The sequence below is a fragment of the Nicotiana tabacum genome, chromosome 8 (genome assembly GCF_000715075.1).
Source record: "Nicotiana tabacum cultivar K326 chromosome 8, ASM71507v2, whole genome shotgun sequence".
Classification (NCBI taxonomy): Eukaryota; Viridiplantae; Streptophyta; class Magnoliopsida; order Solanales; family Solanaceae; genus Nicotiana; species Nicotiana tabacum.
In genome coordinates, this window is record NC_134087.1 from 84,749,441 (window position 1) to 84,757,814 (window position 8,374).

General features: G+C 41.5%; 1 non-coding gene across 1 annotated transcript; it reads right to left on the bottom strand.

The window, feature by feature from the left end:
- Positions 1-708: 708 nt before the first annotated feature.
- LOC142163676 (small nucleolar RNA R71) lies at positions 709-815 on the bottom strand. The gene has a single exon (XR_012694621.1). It is a non-coding gene; the product is annotated as a small nucleolar RNA R71 (small nucleolar RNA).
- Between the last annotated feature and the right edge of the window lie 7,559 nt (positions 816-8,374).

Genomic DNA, 8,374 nt, shown 5'->3' on the forward strand with positions numbered 1-8,374 from the left:
CTGGGAGCTAACGTTGTTATTTATTACAACTTAGAAGTAGTGTTAAAAATTATTAGGTCAAATTAATTTTCAAAGGTGTTAAACAATTTTCATTGAAATTCTAACGTTTGAACTCTTGTGGAATTCAGGTGTATGCCTAGAAATTCTTCGAGGACTGGAGAACTGCTTGAAGGACTTTCAGACCCCGAGAAAACATTCAGGGCATTGAACCGAGCCAACAGGAGGATCCAACAACCACACCAGCTTGAATTTGACATGGGTGACGTAGAGAACGTCAATGGAAACATCAGGGATGAGCCAGCTGACCCAAACGTTAGAGTGGTGGCACCTCTTGTGCCAGAAGCTGCACTTTATGATTGGGCTCAACCCACAACTGACAACCTGGCAACTGCCATAGCTGTGCCCGCAATTTAAGCGGAGACATTCCAGATCACCAACAACATGCTACATCTGCTACAGAATAAAGGATTGTTTTTCGGGTCACACATTGAAGACCCTCAGCAACATTTGAAAAAATTTCTGTCAATTTGTGTGACTCAAAGGCAGCCAAATGTGACCCCAGAAGCTATCAAGCTATTACTGTTCCCGTTCTCTGTGACTAGGGAAGCTCAGACTTGGCTGAATTCGCTCCCAGTCAATTCCATTGTCACCTGGGAGGAATTAGTAAATCAGTTTTTGAATAAGTTCTACCCACCCAACAAGACTGTAAGGCAGATTGATGAAATATTGCAGTACAAGCAGCAGCCGACTGAGACCTTGCAAGAAACTTGGGAAAGATTTAAAGGGATGTTGGTTAAGTGTCCTCACCATGGCATTCCAGACCAGATGCTGGGCCAGAGATTCTACATGGGATTAGCTGACAATTTAAAGGCCAATGTGGATGCTTCAGCTGGAGGTGCATTTTTGAGTAAAACATTCACTGAGTGCAAAGTCCTTCTGGACAAGATGTCCCAGAACTCGGGGTGGATGACTCGAGGTACAACACTGGCACCCATAGTGCATTCAGTGCCTCTTGACCCAAATAATTCGCAGGCAGAGAACATGGTCACACTCCTGACTCAGATGAGTATTTTGACAAAGAAGATAGATGAGATGGGTACCAAACAGGTGCATATTGTTGACACGACAAATGGAGGACTGTGTACACCCTGTGTTAATCAGTCTTATGTGTGTTCATGGAGCGGAGAAGGTGAAAATCAAGGAGCAAGGGAAGATATGAATTATATTAACAACTTTGGGGGTCAGAGACAAGGAGGACGACAGTGGAGAACGGTACCAAATTAGCAATACAGACCCAACATACCTCAGCCTGGGGCCATGCAAGCTCAAGGCCAAATGGTGCCATACCACCAGAGACAATAGGGCTACCCACAATAGAACCAGCAATAGTTGACATATCAGCCACCTCTTCAGCAGCAAGATAAAAATATGGTAGAGATCAGGGGGATGCTCGAGCAACTCATTGGGACAAATGGTAAGATGCATGAAAAGTTGGCAGTACATGAGTCAGCTATAAAGAACATTGAAACTCAGTTGGTTCAGTTGTCTATGGCTTTAAACAATTGCCCCCAGGGAACATTGCCAGCGGATACAAATATTAACCCCAAGGAGCAAAACCCGAATCAGCTGATGGCAGTAAGTCTTCGGAATAGGAGAGATTTAGACAAAGAGCAGGAGGTTGCACAAGCCAGCAAAGAGACTACGCCAGCCACTCCAATTCCACTAGAGGTATATGAACCAACAAATCTAACCGAAGTGGTAGTTGAACAGGGTCAAGATGAAAAGGGTAAGGCTAAGGTAAATGAACAAGATGCAGAATAGGTGGTGCCTCTTGTGCCACAGAACCCCAACAGAGAGAAGCCAGCAAGCAGTGAACAAAGGGTGATACCTGCACCATTCCCTCAGAGACTGGTAAAACAAAAGAAGGAAGATCAATACAAAAAATTCATGGAGATGTTGCGTCAAATTCAGCTGAATATTCCTTGAATGGATTCCTTGAGGGAGATGCCAGGTTATGTGAAGATGATGAAAGACCTAATGTCACGGAAGTTTGATTTTCAGGACCTATCCACAGTGACTCTGACGCAGACCTGCAGCGTAGTAGTGACCAGACCGATGGCTCAAAAGATGTCCGACCCAGGTAGCTTTACTATTCCATGCAGGATTGGGAGTTACGTCTTTGCAAAGGCATTATGTGATTTGGGAGCCAGCATAAATTTGATACCTCTGGCTGTATTGGCAGAGCTAGACCGACTTCGATGTTGCTGCAACTGGCTGACCGCACGGTAAAAAGGCCTACTGGGATTCTTGACGATGTGTTGGTGCAAGTGGGGAAGTTCGTGTTCCCTGCGGACTTTGTTATTCTGGATTGTCAGGTAGATGAGGAGATACCTATCATTTTAGGTAGGCCAGTTTTGGCCAGTGGGAGAGCCCTGATCGATTGTGAGACTAGGGAATTAAAAATGAGACTGAATGATGAAGAAGTCATATTCAATGTTCAGCAATCTATGAGGAGACCCAGTGAATATGCTAATTGCTCTCTAGTGGAGGCAGTGGATGTGATCCTGCAAGAAGATGATGTGACCCTGACTGCTAAAGATCTATTGGATACATGTTTGACAAATTTAGAAGAAATGGATGGTGAAGGGTTGGCTGAGTGGGTCGTGTCACTTGAAGCCAAGGATTCTGGAAAAGGGAACCTCAGTTCGAGTCCCTTGAGTTAGAAAAAAGGGCTACACCTCTAGCAAAGCCATCGGTAGAGGAACCACCCAAGTTGGAGCTGAAGCCGCTTCCAGCTCACCTCAGGTACGTTTTCTTAGTCCCCGATTCTACTTTGCCTGTTATTATATCATCCGGTTTGTTAGATGTGCAGGTAGAACAGCTCTTACAGGTACTGCAGGAAAGCAAGATTGCCATTGGCTGGACCATGGCAGACATAAAGGGTGTCACACCTCCTTTTTCTGCCCCCGCGAGGGTGCAAGGAGTTTTTTCCAGTTAAAGGACAATCAAAACGGGATTTGTTTGTTTATTTCAGAGTCGCCACTTGGGAGATTTTAGGGTGTCCCAAGTCACCAATTTAATCCCGAATCGAGGAAAAGAATGACTCCATATTACAGTCTGCGTACCAGAAATTCGGATAAGGAATTCTGTTAACCCGGGAGAAGGTGTTAGGCATTCCTGAGTTCCATGGTTCTAGCACGGTCGCTCAACTGTCATATTCGGCTTGATTATCTGATTTTATACAAGTATGACTTATGTGTAAAATTTAACTTTTAACCGCTTTTATCATTCACTGTTATTTTTATCACGAATTGCAACATCGTGGAAACATATCTCGAATCACGTCACAATCAATGTACCCGTGATTATTAACACATATTGACTCGGTTGAGATTTGGATTTGGGTCACATAAATGTGCACCCGAGTTTAAGAAAATTAAATTATCAAAGGCGCGCCTAAAGTGACTAGCGTATCATTTACTTTGGGTAGGGCCATGGAATTTTGCTAAATGGTCCATCCCGAAGTCTAAGAAATTTTAAAATCAAATATTTACTGAGGGCCCCGCAATTTTGTATTTTTCATTCGGCGAGGCTCATCTCATTCTTATTTTTCTTTTAAAAGGAATTTGCAACGTCATGGACACGCATCTCGAACCACGTTACAATCAATTTACCCGCGATTAGAGACGCATTTCGATTCTGTTGAGATTTGGATTTGGGTCACATAAATGTGCACCCGAGTTTAAGAAGGTAAGATTTATTAAAGCGCATCCTAGAGAGACTAACGTATTGGTATTTTGGGAAAACCGTGAAATTTGCTAAACGGCTCGTCCCGAAGGCTAAATAATTAAAGCAATACATTTTGTGAGGGCCCCGCAATCTACGTATTTTATTTGGCGAGGCTCGTCTCATTTTTATTTTAAAAGGATATCCTAAAATGACTACATTTTCTCTATTAAATCCGTCTCTGGAATAAAACAATCAGGAAGTACTTTTCAATTACCTACTGGCAAAATGTGATAACCAGTTGATTGGATCGAAAAAGTAGACATGCATATGGCAACCTTGTTCATCGATGGGCATACGTATGAGGTTCAGTTTAATTATTCCATACACGCTTAACACTTAAAGGCAAAAAGACTGAAACTGACCCTATCTAACTTAGGTGATACCACTACATGTTTTAGGCGACATTTATCCAATAACATGACCTACGCGATTTTTATCTTTTTTGCGATAATCCAAACTACCTAGCATGCCTTTGAAATATACATTATCTACTGATGAACCAAGGTGAAACAAACGCGATTACTGCATTGTCATTTTTAACCGACCCTATGTGAAACCATTGTTGGCCGAACATCACTACTACACCACTAGTTTCTTCTTGATTAACGTATACCGACCAAATTACTAGACCAAACTCTTATAGACTGAAAATTGTTCCATTACACAGTTTGGAGGTCAAACTTTACATGTAGGGTATACAAAATGTTCTAAACTGCAAACAGCAAAAAGATAAAAATCACTACACTAAGTTCAGACTGCAATTCTTCTTATACTCTTATTCATGCTCCAAGTTCATCATTACACCAGTGAAATTAGAATGTGTACCTGGATGTTGGACAATAAGAACGATAAGAAGAAGAATGATATCAGCAGCAATCAAACAGACAGCAGTAATATAGTAGTAGCACAGCAGCAACAAACAGCAACAGTATAACCACTAGTTCACGAACAACCAACAGCAGTTTCAACAACGATAAACCCACAGGTGGTCGAGCACCAGCCAACAATCCCAGAACGGAGTAGTAAACCAGCAGAAAAACCCAGAATATTCAATGCAATAGTAACAGCAGTTCAATAATCACAACAACTCGACGAATAACCAACAACAGCTTCAATAGCAATAAGACCAGAATCAATCAGCAGCATACAGAAGCCCAGAATACAGTAGTAATCCCACAGAGAAATCAGAACACCCTAATGAAATAGTAACAGCCCAACTAGATAACCGACTTGACAAAGATAGCTTGACAATCAGCAATATCCAACCAAACAACTAACCAGCTGCCTTTTCTTTTAAAGGGGCTGTCCAGTGTTGACTCTCGATTGCCAACCTTAGTCTCTTATGCAGTTTCAGACAGTATTTAGTTCACAATTTTTCTGGAAAAAAAAATTTCTGTTTTCTTTCAATCTTTTTTCCAACCCCCCCCCCCCCCCCATTAGTAAAAAAAATGAGCTCATTTATAGGCCCAAAGGACCTTCACAAGACTGCCTCCTATCCAGACTTCCTCCCCATACCCTTCAACTTCCCACGCCTAAGTATCTTCTTGATGCAAGTCATTTGGTTCCCTACTATAGCATGCTTGTCATATTGATTCATTCAAGAGTCATGGGCTTTTATTAGATTATTTATTTTGACCCATGTTCCTGTGTTGTGCACCCCACTAATACTAGATTAATAGTATTTTTCATTAACCAATTGACAGCCCATTAATCCTAAGCATTTGTCAGTCTTTGACAAACCAAAATTACCCAACAAACCCCTGATCATTACTGCCTTGCCCCACCTTTTCATTCTGTTGAATCTGCCAGTTATAACTATGTGAAACCTAGTTCGAACCCCCACAACTAACAAACAATAACCTATAATTAATTCACCACAACCATTCAACAAAAGTCAGACCGTAAGAGTTAAGTTGATTCTAGTTGATTAGCGACTAATTAGTATACGACGATGTTACTCAGGTCGACTATACAAACTATTATATGAACAATCGATCGACAAACAACATAGACTAAACAGGCTACCAAATTATTTCAATACTCGGGACATTTAACAGGGAGTTCACGAAACTTAACTATTCGACGACATTAGTTGAAGTGAATAGATATCTCATAACATACACCTAACACTGAAAATAGAAAAGAATCGACCAAATAAAAGGGTTTTTGAAGATGGGGAGGATTGACAGAAAAATAATCAAAAATCCAAAACAAATCTACGGACATATGAATAACACACAAACAGAAGGAAAGAAAAGAAAATTACCCCGGAAGCTTATAGCAAAACGAACCAGGCCTGAACCGGACTTGACTTTTAGGGTTCTTGAGCTCAGATTTGGGGTTCAAAGAGTTCTACCTAGATTCGACCAGAACCAAAGACATCTGGGGTATGAGGGAGGCAAGGGGGTGTTGTGGTGTAAGTTTGGAGTCAGTTGGGTCAGATTTGTGTTTGGCTTAAACCTTCGAATGATTATTCGAGACGTTCTAGGAAGATTCGAGCCAAACCATCACCATATCGGGGGTGAGGTTGGTCTTGTGTCTTAAGAGTGTTAGTCTGGTGGTTATCGGCGTTATTGCCGCCGGGTTTACATGAAAGGGGAGCTACGACGGCTGCTAGGGTTTGGGGTGTTTGGGATTGTCTCTGGGAGATGATGAAACCGGGGGGGTGTTTGGATAGAGGGCGGGGCAACAGGGTTGGGTTTATATATGACTTAGGGGTTTAGATCCTGGCCGTTGGATCAAGTGAGATCGATGGCCAGGATCTATTCACTAAATAGGGACGACGTCGTTTGGGTGTGATGGTGGGTGAGAGCGGATATGGGAATGGACCGGGTCAGGTTAACGGATCTGGGGGGTGTGATCCTGGCCGTTGGATTGATTTAATCCAACGGCTCTAATAAAAAGGAGCGAAACGACGCCGTTTGAGGCGTCAGGAGGCTTGACCAAATTGGACCGGGCATGGGGCTATTTTGGGCCTGAATTTGGGTCCACCTGGGGTGGCCCAATCCCTATTTTCCTTTGTTTCAAACATCTTCTTTCTTTTCTTTTAATTATCAACACTTAAACAAAAACCCTAAATAATTTATACAATCAAAATTACACATATATTACTTAATACCTATAATTAAAACTAAAATCACAAAATACACAGAAACACACATGCATTTTTCGTGAATTTATTTTAACCAAATTATGGTTAATTAATTCCTAGATGTACCATTAATTCCTAAGTGCCTGCCACGAATATTTTTGTATTTTCAACTATAACAAGGTGAGCATTTACGGACAGAACAATTATCAAAATGTCACGCATATTCTCAAAATTGTACCCGAAGGTAACTTGTTTTATTTTTTTAATTTTTTATATTTTTCGATTTCTTTTGGAGTAGTTTTCCGTGAAGCAAAAATCACATGCTCACAGCTGCCCCTCTTTGTCCGAAAACACAGAGAGTTTTCGTGCAAAGATAAAGTGAGCGGGTACGAGCGATTTTTGCCCGTTGGAGTACTCCGTGTGAAGCATTTTTTGGAAAAATATTTAACCGAACCCTTGCCTCAAAGGTTTCCTACATATCCCTGGCTAAAAGGGAATCAGGTTAACGTAGTTCGGGAAGTTTCGGTAGCTGGGACTACCATGTGACTGTAATGTTCGATGTTGTTGTATGTTGTTACTGCTATTGCATGATGTTACTACTGCTGTATGCTATTATTGCTGCTCTACCGGTCTCCTTATTACATCGTGCTAAAAAGAAAACAAGACGCTAGACTAGACTACGGATCACAAGATTTTGTCTATCTTCAACTTGTTCTTGTTGTCTTGCTTTCTTGTCGGCTTGTGTTTCTTCCGGTGCTTTTCTTCCGTGAATTTGGGGATGACACTGGCCCTTTGCTTTTCTGAATACCACTTTTCATCATTTTGTTCGGTCCGCTGGGGACATGGCTTGCTTCATCAAGCTTTTCGGTGGTTCCTCTAGGGATACGGATTTCTTCATCAGATTTGTTATGTTGGGCATAATTTAATGTTCACAAGCCGCTTCTTTCAAGACGCGTCTTTTCTCCCTTTTGACTCAGGCGCTTGAATTTGTGTTGGGACCCCTTGTTGCAACCTTCTGCTTCCCGGTGCTGGGGATTTTTATTGTTTCCTGCTGGGGATTCCTGTTGTAACCTTCTACCTTCCGGTGGGTTACTGATTTCAAGATCTGCAGTATAAGACTCAAAAGTATTCCTCTCATTATACAAGTGGGCGCCTATCTAAACTAAGACATAAAATATTCCTCTCATTATACAGGTGGGCGCCTATTTAAACTAAGACATAAAAATATTCCTCTCGTTATACAGGTGGGCGCCTATTTAAACTAAGACATGAAAATATTCCTCTCGTTATACTGGTGGGCGCCTATTTAAACTAAGACATGAAAATATTCCTCTCGTTAAACAGGTGGGCGCCTATTTAAATTAAGACATAAAATATTCCTCTCGTTATATAGGTGGGCGCCTATCTAAACTAAGACATAAAATATTCCTCTCGTTATACAGGTGGGCGCCTATCTAAACTAAGACATAAAATATTCCTCTCGTTATACAGGTG